This window comes from Lissotriton vulgaris, chromosome 6 (assembly GCF_964263255.1).
Source record: "Lissotriton vulgaris chromosome 6, aLisVul1.2, whole genome shotgun sequence".
Lineage (NCBI taxonomy): Eukaryota > Metazoa > Chordata > Amphibia > Caudata > Salamandridae > Lissotriton > Lissotriton vulgaris.
Window position 1 is genome coordinate 732,052,604 of NC_141694.1, and position 14,217 is coordinate 732,066,820.

General features: G+C 44.5%; 1 pseudogene; it reads left to right on the top strand.

Moving 5' to 3' along the window:
• The first annotated feature begins 9,801 nt into the window (after positions 1–9,801).
• LOC147707921 (uncharacterized) lies at positions 9,802–12,873 on the top strand (annotated as a pseudogene).
• Positions 12,874–14,217: the final 1,344 nt, after the last annotated feature.

Consider the following 14,217-nt stretch of genomic DNA (forward strand, 5'->3'; position numbering starts at 1 on the left):
CAATATGGCTATTTTAACATGAACCTAAGCCAAATACCAGTGATCATGGTATTTTTTGGATGAAGAACAGACTCATCAGATCTGTGAGACAGAGGATGCAGAGGGTCACATAGGTTTACAGGTACCTCATGAAGGTTTTTATTTTATCGCAGTTGGCCCCATGGTATGGCATCATTGAGGCCTTGTGTGTCTGTGCCCAAACGGAAAACCCATCTTTGTTCCTTTTCAAAAAGGCCTGTTTCAGAGGGTAACTGTTCAATAATGGTCCAAAGTAGCTCATTGACACAGTGCTGCCTCTCCAGGTAATGTGCTGCCATCTTCGTTGTGGATTTTCTACATCTCACGTTACTCTTGTGTTTGTTAATCCTCACTTTCACGGGTCTGGTGTTCATGCCCATGTATTCTAACCCGCAGGGACAGGTAATGAGGTACACCACGTTCTTACTGTTGCAATTTGTAAAATTGCGTTGTTCCCACTTGCTTCCATTTCTAAAGGTAGGAGCCAGGCTTTTCTTCGTAAGGTGGCAGCTACTACAATTGCCACATGGAAGGTGTCCTTGGATTCCCTGTAGCCTGGGTTGATGGTTGGGTTTATTAGGTGGTCTGGTGTGTATTAGGATGTCCTTAAGATTTTTACCTCTCCTGTGGGCAAATAATAGTTTCTCTAGGTCTAGGGTCCCACTGGTTAGTATTCTCTAATGCTTATTAACCATTTTAGACACTTGGTTCGAGTGCGAGCTGTATGTGGTGACACATACTGGTCTCGCTTCAGTATTGTCTCTAGGGACTTTGTCCTCCAACAGAGCTTCACGGCCCTCTTCATTGCTGAGTTGATTACTTTGTCAGGGTAATGTCTCTCTTTCAGTTTCTTTTTGAGGTCTTGGGCCTGCGCTTTGTATTTGTTTATATCGCTGCAGTTGCGGCTTAGGCGAAGAAACTGCCCATATGGCAAGTTTTCTCTCAGATGACGCGTGTGGAAACTGTTGAAGCGTAGTAAGCAGTTCCTTGTGGTAGGTTTGAAATGAGTCTCTGTTTTGAGGTAACCTGAGTCATGGTAAATGTTGAGGTTTAGGAAGACCATGGATTCGTTGGACATTGAGTAAGTGAATTTCAGGTACGCATTTTGATTGTTTAGCCAAAATAGAAAGTCAATGACTGATTGGCTGTTTCCTTCCCAGATAACTAAGACGTCGTCTATGTATCTTTTCCACATTTGGATTTTGTTTCTGAAAGGGTTGTCCGGGTGGAGGATCTTAGTGGTCTCTAGGTGGTGCACATACAGTCCCGCCAGACTCGGCGCAAAAGTGCTGCCCATGCTGGTACCATGGCATTGTAGGTACAGAGTGCCCTCGTACTCAAAGAAATTCTTTGTTAAAGCAGTAGAGATACACTCCATTACAACCCCACATGGGGTTTGATATTTCCATGTAGTTGAATGCAGTACTTCCTCAATGACGAGGAGAGTCTCGTCGTGGGGCAGGCTGGTGTAGAGGCTCTCCACATCCAAACTCAGCAGTATCTGTGAGTCAGGGTCAAATGGGAGGTCCTTTAATAACTGGAGGACAGCTTTTGTGTCCTTCAAGTAGGTATCTGTGGCCTGGACTAATGGTCTAAGAAAGGCGTCGGCAAACTTCGATAGGGGTTCCAGGATAGATGTTATGACTGATACTATAGGTCTACCAGGTGGTTGTGTCAGGCTCTTGTGTATTTTGGGTATGCTGTAGAAATAGGGGTACGTGGGTTTTTTTGTGTGAGGAATTCCCCTTCTTTTTTGGTGAGCCAATCATGGGCTAGGACCTCCTCAACCATAACTCCTATCTTGATCCTCAATTGTTCAGTGGGATCCTCAGGTAGAATTCGGTAGTTTCTCCTCTCTGACAAAAGTCTCCTGCACTCTTGGTCATATGCTGTTGTAGTTTGTAAAATCACTGCTCCCCCTTTATCTGCTGGTTTTATCGTCAAATCCCTATTCTGGGAAAGTTCTCTTATCGCTTCACTCTCCTGCTTGCTCATGTTTTGGAAGGTATGGTGATTGGTGGTGTCTAATTTGCTGAGTTACACCATTAGGGCTTTTTCGAAAGCCAAAACCTCGACTGGAAGGGCATGGTCAGGAGGTGTGAATGTGGACTTAGGTCTTAAGCCTGTATCTGAACTGTCAGGGATGACCTCTCGATTGTAGAAGAAGGCTTTTAATTGTATGCTTCTAATGAAGTGTTGTACCTCTGTGTCCAAACGGAACGTGTCCAGTATGTTAGTGGGTACATACCCCAACCCTTTGTTCAGTACTTTGTTCTGTAGCTCAGTCAGAGGCCATGGTGTGATATTTATCACTAAGTTCCCCTCTTGCTCGTGGAGGCTTGGTTGGCCAGGGCCCCTGTCATGCTCCTGGTATATACCCTGAGGTCTGTTTCGTCCTCTGGTTGCCAGGTCACGTTGTTCCCCTTCTTGTTCCTGCCTCAACGGGTCCTTGGACCCATCCTAAAAAAAGGCTGCTGATTTTGAGCTGCTCCAGAGGGGTCAGGTGCCCATTGTGGGTACATCGGTCCCATTGGTGGAGGCCCGTATTGGTATTGTGGGTACTGCGGTTGGCCTTGAAAAGGGTTATATTGTGGAGGACCTTGGTAACCTCTCCATCCTCTTTGGCGTGGATATTGGGGTCTATGCTGTCTCTACCCTCCTCTCTGATATCTTTTTTGCTGGTAGTTACTTGAATTAGAACTGGAAGAGCTGCCATCAGACCCTACACTGTCTGTGTCACTTGTGTTGTTCTTTGTAACATAGTCAGCTTTGGTGTAAGGATAGGCCCTTTCTGCTGTGAACCTGTCCTTATCTTTCTTGAGTTTGTTAAACTTGCTCTGTTTCAATGTTATCTCAAAATCTGACATCTGCTGGTTCAATTCTTCAAGCCTCTTCTTCAAGGCCTCCGGTGCGATAAATGTTTTTAACTGTACCTCAAGTTTTTGAATCTCTATTTTTAGCTCCTGGGCTATTCTTGTGGCAGTTTGTACGATCAACACAAGCCAATCTCTTGTGCAATGCCAGGAGATCAGGGACCAGGCTTTCTTGAATACTAGGTCATCTTGGAAAATGAAGGGTTCGTTCTTTACAATGAGACCATGAGGGGCTATTTTGTTCCTCAAATACTCCGTCATCAGGAGGCCGTGCAATGCCGTCCTGATCTGTGTTTTTCTCAAGTTTGTAGGTTCATCCCAATCAGCCACTGCGGGGCCCGGGTCACTACTGCTCAATCCTTGGAAAGGATTGATGGCTGTTAATATCCTGTCGATATCTTCCTCCCCAAAGGTGAGACCATGCTCGTCTTCCATTTTGATGTTGATGAGAATGTGTGTTTCTGGTGTGTGTCTATGTGTGTCCAAAAAACTCCCACAGCTGTGCGCTGTCTAGGACATATGAATAACAAAAGAGGGAGGGAGAGAAACAGTGGATTTAGTCTCCCTAAACGTACTTGCTAAACAGAATAGAATCAACTTGGGAGGTGGTGGTGGTCCCTACAATGGTGGGGAGCACACAGTGTTGTTGTCTTTTATCCATACACTTCAAGGAACTTTTGGAACCAATACCAAATCCAACATGTGTGTTATGTATGTGTTTATATGTGTGTCCTTTTTCCTTTTTTGTCACTTTTATCCACAGGGTGTACGATCTTTGGAGGAAATCTACAACCCAATATATATGCATATTCTTTGTCCTTAAGGTCATTGACACCTATATGACAGTCACAACTGCATAATGAGAAAGGTATTGATTATGTCCTTCTCTCCCTCCAGGTCTTGATAAAAACGCCAAATGGGCGCAGAGACTACGTGTTGAACTACAATTTAGGTACATAACACCTATAGTTCACGTTACAATTTTTGTATAATGCACTTTTACATTTACATCCATGTGGGTAAGGTGGGGATCTTTGTGCATTTCCCATCCTGAAGAAGGAGTTTCGCACTCCGAAACATGTTCATGTCGACGCACAAAAGAGGTTAATGTACATAATTATACACCAGTAACCTCTCACTGTACCCTTTTTAATAATACCAGCCGGGGGCTTAATTAAAGTCTTTTTTACCCCACGAGCCAGGTATTTTTTAGTATCTCTTTCACCACTCCGCCACTCACATTTAAGTACCCCACACGCATTCACACATAGTCCACAGAAAGTGCTCCCACGTAGTCGTCGGTCGTAGCATGCCGCATCCCGTAGAGGGGTGCGAAGACCCCGATGATGAAGCATGACACCAAGGGGCCTGTTGGTGTGTGAGGGGTATGTAAACAACACTGTGTGCTCTCCACCATTGTAGGGACCACTGCCACCTCCCAAGTGGATTCTATTCTGTTTAGCAAATACGTTTAGGGAGACTGAATCCACTGTTTCTCTCCCTCCCTCCTTTGTTATTCATATATTTATTATTTTAGCCTGTCGTACATTCTTTTGGTTTGTTTGCTAAGTTTACAAGCAATTGGCTAACATATTGCTCTATTCATAGTTGTTGGTAACTTTGCTCTTTTTGTAATACTTCAATAAATTCATAGAGTTTAGGTTTGGTTCTGATTAGTGTGGATTGAAAGGCATTGTTCCATCCTTCCACTGCGCTGTTTATTTTGGCTTCCTGTGCTAAGGTACTGTCATAGATATTCCACCATGGTAATTGGAACTTGGTTTGTCATCTGTGTCTGGAGCGATGCAGCCTGCCAACACCATGTGTCTTCAAAATAATCCATTAGAAGGCTCCTTTTGTCTTTGCTTTGTTTGTAGAAAGGGCTTTCAATTAGAAAATTGTAGTAGTTAGCTACTTATGTGACAGGGACATAGGGTAGTGCTATATTTTTTTTTATTTCAAAGGCATATGTGCGGCTTGTAGCATATTTTACACTTTACAAGAGGCGAAGAAGCTCGTCATCTGCTTCGTGGAACAACTGTGGTTCTGCCGATCATATTGCCACCCCAGGACCACCGTACCACCACCAGGGAATGGGAGTTTCCAGTCGGCGGTGGGGGTATCATGGCGGTCCGACCGCCCAAGCCATAATAGGAGAGTCGGACTGTCGGTGCAGCAGTGGATGGACCGTACCTCCATGTCACATCAAATCTGGCGGTCCTCAGACTGCCAGACTTGTATTCTGGCCCTTAATGCAGATTGTTGGAGGTGTCTCAACTGCTTTGATTGAAATGATGGTGAAAGCCTATGATGGCTGTGTTGGGGTAAATGCTTAAAATTGTCTGAATCATGGCTTTGTCAAAGTCTCTGATTATGTTTTGATGGTAGTAGTTGTTTAATGAGTTAAGAGTTTGTAGTAAATTCTGCTTTATTTGGTAGAAGGGCATATGTAAAAGGGATATTTGTGGTCTAATATTCACCTTGTATGGTGTATATCTGAGTGAACGGTTTGGGACACATTTTAATGGTTCCATCCATCATCCAGGTTTGATAATGGCTTAATTTTAGTAAGTTATTTGCTGTGGAGAATATTAAGATTTGTTTCTCATTGTTTAGGTTGCCATATAAAAACAAAGGTTCCTCATTACGTGTCATTGTTAAATGTTAACGTATTCCTATGTCTTGGTATCTTCTAGAGGCAGTAGGAGTTTCCCTTTTGGCTTTTTTAGTTCATGCAATTAAATGTTTTAAAGTGGGTATAGGTGGTAGTTGCCCTGTGAGTTGCTTGGAAACTTTAGGCAGTATATCTTTTAGGATTTTGGTTATAGGTTCCTCGAAGTTAGTGATTAGCTCTCCCATCTCCTGCATGACCTCTTTACTTCTATGTATCTTACACTTAGGAGGTGGTTGTTTTCTCTTACATGAATTACAAAATCTTTTGTAGTGGCCCCCTCATAGCATGCGTTAGAGTAATATTTGGCACATTTCCAATTCAATTTTCCTGTGGATACACTTTCTTGGTTGTTGGTGTAACACATGTGACTCAGTAATTACTTTCATTTATGGGATGTTATATGTTTAGCTTGCTGTGCCATTGTATCTGAGAGTAGTGTAATAGTATACATATTGCACTTGGAAGTATGTTCTTATTTGATGTTGCACACTGCGTGTTGGGGGTGTTGTAATGTGGAGCAGGTGATTTTTTTTCTGTTGGAATCAAAAAAACATCAGTTTTATTTTAAATGTTTATTTGTAGGTAGGTTGTAAGGGTTGAGGTCGTTAGGTTTATTTGTACTCACTATTAGGCTGAATTTATCTATTTTTATCAGTTTTGTATATAATTGTTGTATATTTACTTTGTAATATCTTTTTGCTGGTTTGTGATAGGTGTTTTTTTACAGTTTTAGAAGTCATAGTGTAAAGAGACAGAATTTGGAGAGCGTTTAGTAATGTACTTGCTATTTTACGTTTTTAAGTGAATTTACAAGTAAGTTTTACTTTAAATATAAGTTTTACTTACTTTCTTAAGGGTTCTGTTAGAGAATCTGGCAGAGTTTCCTCGTCTTGCAGTGTTTGCCATTTTAGAAGTATGTCGTTGGGAAACTCAGTGTGCCTTTTATATTGTTGGTTTAATTGTCTGATTTTATTGGTTAAGATTGTTTATAGTTTCATTTTATCAGTTAGTTTAGTTTTAGCTGAAATGTTTTTATCAGTTATGTCCTTCTATGGTAAATGCTAATATAGGGTTCATTTATAATTTTGATCAATCAATCAGGGATTTATAAGCGCGCTACTCACCCGTGAGGGTCTCAAGGCGCTGAGGGGGGTGGGGGCACAGATCTGTTTAGCCGAAGAGCCAGGTCTTGAGGATCTTCCTGCCGGTAGCTTGTTCCAGGTCTTGACTGCAATGTGAGAGAAGGATTGTCCCCCTGCTTTGGCTCTGTGGATGCGTGGGGTTTCGGCCAGTGTGAGGTTGGAAGATCAGAGGTTTCTTTTGGGTACATGGAAGTGGATTCTGTCATTGAGGTATTTGGGTCCGTTGTTGTGTAGGCATTTTTAGGCATGAGTGAGGATTTTGAAAGTGAATCTTTTCTCCACGGGGAGCCAGTGGAGACATTGTAGGTGTTGGCTGATGTGTTTCTGTCGGGGGATGCCAAGGACGAGTCTGGCAGCGGTGTTCTGTATTGTCTGGAGTTGTTGAGTAGGGACTTGTTGATGTCGACGTAGAGTGCGTTCCCATAGTCCAGTCTGCTGGAGATGTGTGCGTAGGTGACTGTCTTCCTTGACTCAGGGGGGATCCACTTGACGGTTTTGCAGAGGATGCGGAGGGTGTTGAAGCAGCTGGAGGTAACGGCGTTCACCTGTCAGTTCATGGTGAGTGATGAGTCGAGTACTATGCAGAGGTTCTTGGCGTGGTCTGAGGGGGTAGGTGGGATTCCGAGGGCGGTCGCCCTCCAGGTGCTGTCCGATGCAGAAGGTGTGGTACCGAGGACGAGGACTTCTGTCTACTTAGCGATGAGCTCCAGGCAGCTGTGGGTAATCCAGACTGCGAGCTCTTGCATTCCTTTCAGGAAGTTGAGTTTGGCAGTGGTGGGGGTCTTTGGTGAGGGAGAGGATACGATGTTGAAGCCGTGTTGATTACGTTAAACGTACCTGTTGGTTAAAGTATGTTCGAGACTGTCTTTGCAGCTTAGGAAGGGCAGATTTATTTAACAATCGAGAAGGGATAAGTAGGAGGGATCTAACTTTGCTGAAAGAGCATTTTCTTGAAAGGCGCAATTTGGATAGAGAGGAAGTAGAGCTGAGAAAGCCCAGTGTGTGCAGGTTCATTGTACTGAAAACTGTTCCAACTAATTACCCAAATCTTCTAGGGGATAAAAGTAATCATGATTGCTTTTCAATGACTAGATTTCAGCTTGACCTCTTTCATTATGTTTTGGCCCAACCTTGTGGCGCCCATAGAGGCAGTATCTCATACCCTGTGGCTGTGACAGACAGTCTCCCCAGGATATGATGCACTTTTTATTGTTTTGTAACTTTTATGAGGTTTCCAGGAAGTCTTTTATTATTCCCATCCTTAAAAACGCTTGCTTTAGGAGGGTCAGACCTGCTTTTATTTTTTTACAACTTCTCTCAAGTGAGTCAGTGCTGTATACATTTTGCTTTTTAAGGGCTGCCATCAGGCTTAGGTCCAGTTGCAATTAATATTGATAGTGTGGCCCACTTTTTAACTCTGTAACCAGGGGTTTAAATGGTTTTATGTATTGCCTTTGTATATATGCTAGAGTATTCTTTTATCGTTGTTTGCATGACTTTTATGGTTTTAATTGTCAAAAACAAATACAGTATGATGATGATGATGATGACTATCACTCTGTTTTCTTTTCCTTTTTTCTTGCTTATTTAAAGTGATAAAGTACAAGAAGCTAACCAAGACCAATTTGACGTATAATCTAAACTGCTTGTAGCACTTTTTTTCTAATGAAGCTCCATTACAATATGGATGCCGTTTTAGCACATCCACGTTTGACTTTTGACCTGCTAATTCACTTCCTCTTCCCTTTAAAAGTGACTCTACCTCTGAAATTACTTTCATACTCTTTTGACTGGACCGTAGGGACCAAACGGTCTGCTACTAATGAAAGATAGGTGTAATCTGCCGAATTCCTGATACAGATGAAGTATTTGCATTAAGAAATTAGCTATACCACAATGAGGTACTAGCGAATCATTTTCAAACCTGTCTCCTGCCTTTATTTTCCTAATTTCTCTTACCCCGTTCTCTGTTCTCCTTCTACTGATAGATGTTGACCACTATTACAAAAGGTTTGTGATGGTCTCTTCGCTATTAAAGACGCACGAATATCTACTACTTTAAGATAAGATTAGGACCAGAATGACAGGCAAGTGCTCATCACTTCAAAAGCCCCATTACATTCAGGTTAACTGTTGAAGAACATATATATCATGAGCTTGCTCATAAACCTTTTCTTACGATTTTGAATCTTTCACATTAATACGGCATGCCTACAATCCAAGTCAGACAAACAATGCTATTTTTGACGTACAAACCATCTTAAGTAAAACTGCTCTTATATCGACAATGCTACCTGTAAACCATTTGAGTAACTTCTGAGACCTCCTACTCTTCAAACCGGGTTGCATGCTCTTACCGAACACCTTTTTGACTCACTATCTAGGACCCCCATCAGACCGTCACTGCCCCAAAAACCTAATTCCGGCACTTATAACATGATCACTAAGGGCCTGATTATGAATTTGGTGGTCCAACTGCCCGAGAACTGTGTTGTCCATGCCACCACTGCGCCGGCACCCAACTTACTGCCCTATTACGACTTGTGCAGTCTGCAACCCAGACTGCTGGCACAGCGGTCCACTCAGCTGTCCCGCAGCAGTCCAAAATTTGAATGGTGCATCAGCAGATGCCGCCAGGCCTGTGGTCCAACCGCTGAGCGTATTACAACGTCACACTCATAATGACGGTCTCCTAGTGGTGTCCAACAAACGGCGGTTACCCAAAGGCGATTGACCATCACGATATGCACCTAACAAAAGAGCACAACACTGACCATTGGATGGATTTAAAAACTACACGGCTGATGTGCATTAGCAAGTAAACACGCCTGCAAATCACACAATAAAACACACCCCATCCCTGACCATAATCATTTGCTACTCAACTGCAGCAAAGCACGACACACAGCCACTTACTGCACTTTATTGATGACACCCCTTTATCCAGCTTCAAATTTAGAACTCTCCAACACATGCAATGGCACATTTGTACCTCTATCCCTTCATTCATTTTCACTCATCTACCCACCATGTATTTATATTTTCACCATGCCTGCCAAATAAAAATGCCTTCACTGTGAAAGATTTGATCATCATGGTGGATGAAATCATCAGAGTAGAGCCCCAAATTTTTGGGGCCCAAGTCAAGCACACTCCTCAGACTAGTAAAGCGGAAATGTGGGGCAGGTTAGACAACAGAGTGAATTTTATTTGTACCACCCTGAGTACATTGGGAGACATTAGGAAGCGGTGGAACGACCACTGGCAGAAGGTGCATGGCAAGTACAGCACCCACTACCTGGAGGCACAGAGGACTGGCAGTGGCTTTCCCAGTGCACCATTACAACTCCTTACCTGGGATAAGAAGGTCTTGGCCATCCTGCTTATTGAGGAGGGCTTGTCAGGAATATCTGGGGGACTGGACTCTGGTAAATTACACTTCATGAACTGCCAGAAAATCACAATGCCCTGTTTGCTCACAACACTCCCTTTACTATCGTATTTTTCATCTACTTACATAAAATGCAACTTGGAAAGAATCTGAGATGTTTTGTTTGCCTGTGGTAATGAGTATTGGTGCATATGACGCCACATGCTCTCTGTAATACAGTTTTGATGAGTGTGCACTCATCTTCCAGTAGGCCATGTCTCTCCAACTTCAAACAAGAAGCTACACTCCTTCACTCCTTTCTCACCTATTGGCTATCTCACTACTGAGCTACACTACTCATGCAGCTTAGCAACTCTCAACTCTTGTTGAAATGACATTGAACTCACTACAACTACCAGGAGGCCTCGTCATTCCAACTCAAAACAAGATGGTACACTCCTTTACTCCTGTATCACCTGTCGGCCATCTCACTACTGAGCTATAGCAGTCACACATGTGTGAATTACAGACAATTTTCATCACAAATACACATATGAACACTTTGGTTGATAGTGTCCTAGACACACCAACTCAAACTACTGATGGCCCGAGGGCACCTAATAAAAGTCAGCCATTAAAGACACACATCTCATTTGCAATGCCAAGTGATCCCTTTACTATAGACTCATAACAGGATGAACAATGCTACTCATACAACCAAGTTGGCTGTTTGTCAGCATTCAACATAAATAGGCTTTGGAATGGACAAATACACATGATATACCTACATAGAGCATATTTATTTAGTATTTATTTTATTTATTTAGAATTTTATATAGCGCTTAGTTACCCTCGGGCATCCCAGCGCTTGTCCAGGCAACAACAAAAATCCACAAAGCTAGATCAGACACATCACATAGGGAATAGGTGTGTTTTCAGAAGCTTCCAAAAACGAAGAGCGCAAGTCTCTAAACGCATCCTCAGCGGAAGCGCGTTCCAAAGGGTGGCTGTGTCGACCAAAAATTTTCTACCGCCAGTACGGGCCTTATTGACCCTAGGAACCTGAAGCAGATGTTTCTGGTCGGAGCGCAAAGCTCTGTTAGCTTTATAGGGCACCACTAACTACCTTAGGATGGAGGGTCCCTTCCCCTGGAGGATTCTATGTGCTGTACAGAGAGCTTTGAATTTAACCCTCTCCCGCACTGGAAGCCAGTGCAATGACTTCAGGGCGGGTTTAGCTGACTGCCTCCTTGGTACGTTCGTCAGCATCCTAGCCGCGGCGTTTTGGACCCGCTGAAGCTTGCTAAAAGTTGCTTCAGGGGCGCCGAGGAAAATAGCGTTGCAGTAGTCAAACCTTGAAATGATCAGGCCCTGAATGAGTAGCTTCCTCGATGTCAAAGGGAGGAGAGGCAAGACTGTACGGGCTGAACGGAGGAGGCCGAAACAGACCTCTGCCGTTTTCTTAACCTGGGTCTTAAAAGAAAGATCTTGCTCTAGCCAAACCCCCAAGCTCTTGATCTCCTGCTTAGGGCTGGGGAGCTCGCCCAGGCAGCATAGCTGAGTACTGGAGATGTCACATCTATCCCTAAACCCAAAATAAGATATATCATCACATCCAATGAGCTGCTAAAATCAGATACATAGATTTAATGTCACCTAATGCCTAGTAACCAATTACAACTCCTCTCAAATTGCTGACTGAAGCAAATACTAACTTATTTTGACCTTCTAGCTCCACATTTAATCTGACACAAGCAATGTGGTTGTAAATACCTCAATTCTACCATTGACTATGTTTCTCATTTCTCAACAGGTGAATCCACCTGTGCATCGCATCTGAGGCTGGAAAGCCACCAGAGTTCCTCTCCACCCCAGGAAGAACAAGCCCTCAGTCATGACAATGGTCCTGAAGCAGAGAACATTGCTGACAGTCCTGGGCCATCTGGTCAGCCTGGGCAGACAACAACGGTTTGGCTCACTGTGCCCACACCACCCACCACAGAAACAACAACACAGCTAACCGCTTGCCCTGCAACCAGTGCACCTAGCTCTGTCACTTCAATCCCGTGCACCCCAGTCCTGGACTCTCAGATGGCCGTCACCACCCCAGTCAGTGAGAAGCTAGGACCTAGTGGGAGGGTGTGGTCTATGCCTAGGGCACAGGGCAGTAGGGCTAGCCGTCGTTGAAGGGTAAATGTGGGTCCCCAGACTGAGCCCAGACACCCAGGCTGCCATCACACAAGTCCTGGGACTCTACCAGGACTCTCACGATGTGCTGGGTCAGGTTGTCACAGAGGTGAAGGAAATGTACTAATCCACAGACCAGGAGGTTGCACAGAATGAGGTGGCCGGCATCCACACTGAGGTTGTTGACCTATGCACCAAGATGGCTAGGGTCTGTACCAAGATGGCCAGCCTTCGCTCCGATATGGCCTTCCTGGTTGGGGTGCTGCAGGACATTAATACCGCCCTCTTCAGGGCTTTTCCTCCTGCACCTCCCCCTTTTTGTGGTCCTAGCATCAACATCTGCTGCAGCCACAGGAAGGGAGGCCCTGACAGAGGAATATGCCTTCTGCCGCAACTGAATCTTCAGCTCCAGATCCCCCCTCAGTCAAAAAGTGGGGACGTCCCTGCAAACAATCAGGAGCCAAGGTTGCCAAGACCACCACCACTGAGAAAGGCACCTCAACCCTAATGTATTCCTGTGTGTGCCGCACAATCACTTTGCTGACTGTTCCTGCCCACTTTTCCCTATCTGATGTGAGGAGTATGTTAGGCGTTGGATTGCAGAACTAATGGACTCTATGCCAATGCTTTCATCCACCAAGACTGAATCTCTCCCCATTGTTTATTTTTTTGACACTCATTACATTTCAGTTTATTACTTTAGTCTGTTCACTCAATAAAAAACACACGCTTTACCCAATGTTCCCTCTAATTCTTTTGTTTGGTGAGCGGCAAGGCAATGTCTTTGTGCACACTATTCTGAGATGTGTGCGCAAATGGAACTTTCCATGAGCCATTATGCCAGCAAACTGGCTACCTCTTGGGTGATCAAGTGAAAGAACAGTTTAATCTTTTTTTCACACAAATAAACTAAATGGTAAATGATGTCCTTAAATGTTATTATTCAAACTGTATTGTCTGAAGGCAAATAGGCAGTGGTGATATTTTGAAGAGGGTGTGGTGCCGCTCATTTAATTATCCAATCTTGGCAGTCCAACAGAAGATTCAAGGAGTAGCTTTGCTAAATTTTAGCATGCTCCTTTCCTAATTCACTGTAGCTTATCCCCTACTCAGGCTTCTTTCTGCGGACTCCCCCGAAGTGCAGGTTCAGCTTTGTAGTAGCGCGTTCTAGTGTATGCACGTCACGTAGGCCACGTGACGTGCCGCGCCCGCGCAAGGCTACGCAGGCTGCGTAAGTGTTTGGCGCGCATAACCGTTAATCGGCAGTTGAGGCGCGGCGCTCTTCAAGGGTAGATGTGTTCTAATAAAGAAGGTTAAACACTACCAGATTGCAGCGTCATCATTGCTGGGGAATCGATAACATTACAATGGCGACGAGGGTGGGATGCTCTATCCCTACCCCGCAGTGAACCAAGACGACAACCAAGCAAGCACCCTGAAGAGCGCGGCAGGGCCGAACAACCCTGAGCCCCCCCCAGAGGTCGGAACGGCGGAAAGTCGAGGAAGGCACGCAGAGCAGTGAGCCAACGAGGTAGCGTCCATTGGTCAAGGAACGAGCTGGAAACCTTGATAAAGAGCGAGGGGCTGACACAGGTGGTCCCCAGAACCACGCATACAAAGCAGAACGAGATAGTGCGCCAGGAAGCCCCAAGGGCCAAACGAGCCACCAGCCCACGATCAAGAACGAAAGAATGAGCGTTCAGACAGGATATGCGACAGCGCCGGTGCAATTTCTGCCCAGGCCGGGAGAGCCGCTGATGAAGTGGGAGGATTGGGGAGAGTACATTGACAACTTCATTGGCGTGTTAGAGGATGAGAGCGAAGAGACATTCAAACCATCGAGGAAAAAACGCATCCTGCTGTTGAACCTAGGCCCGGAAGGGTTGAGAGTGTATAAAAGCCTGGTGCCGAAGCAAAGGAACAGCACGGACGATGATGTGTACGCTCACGCAG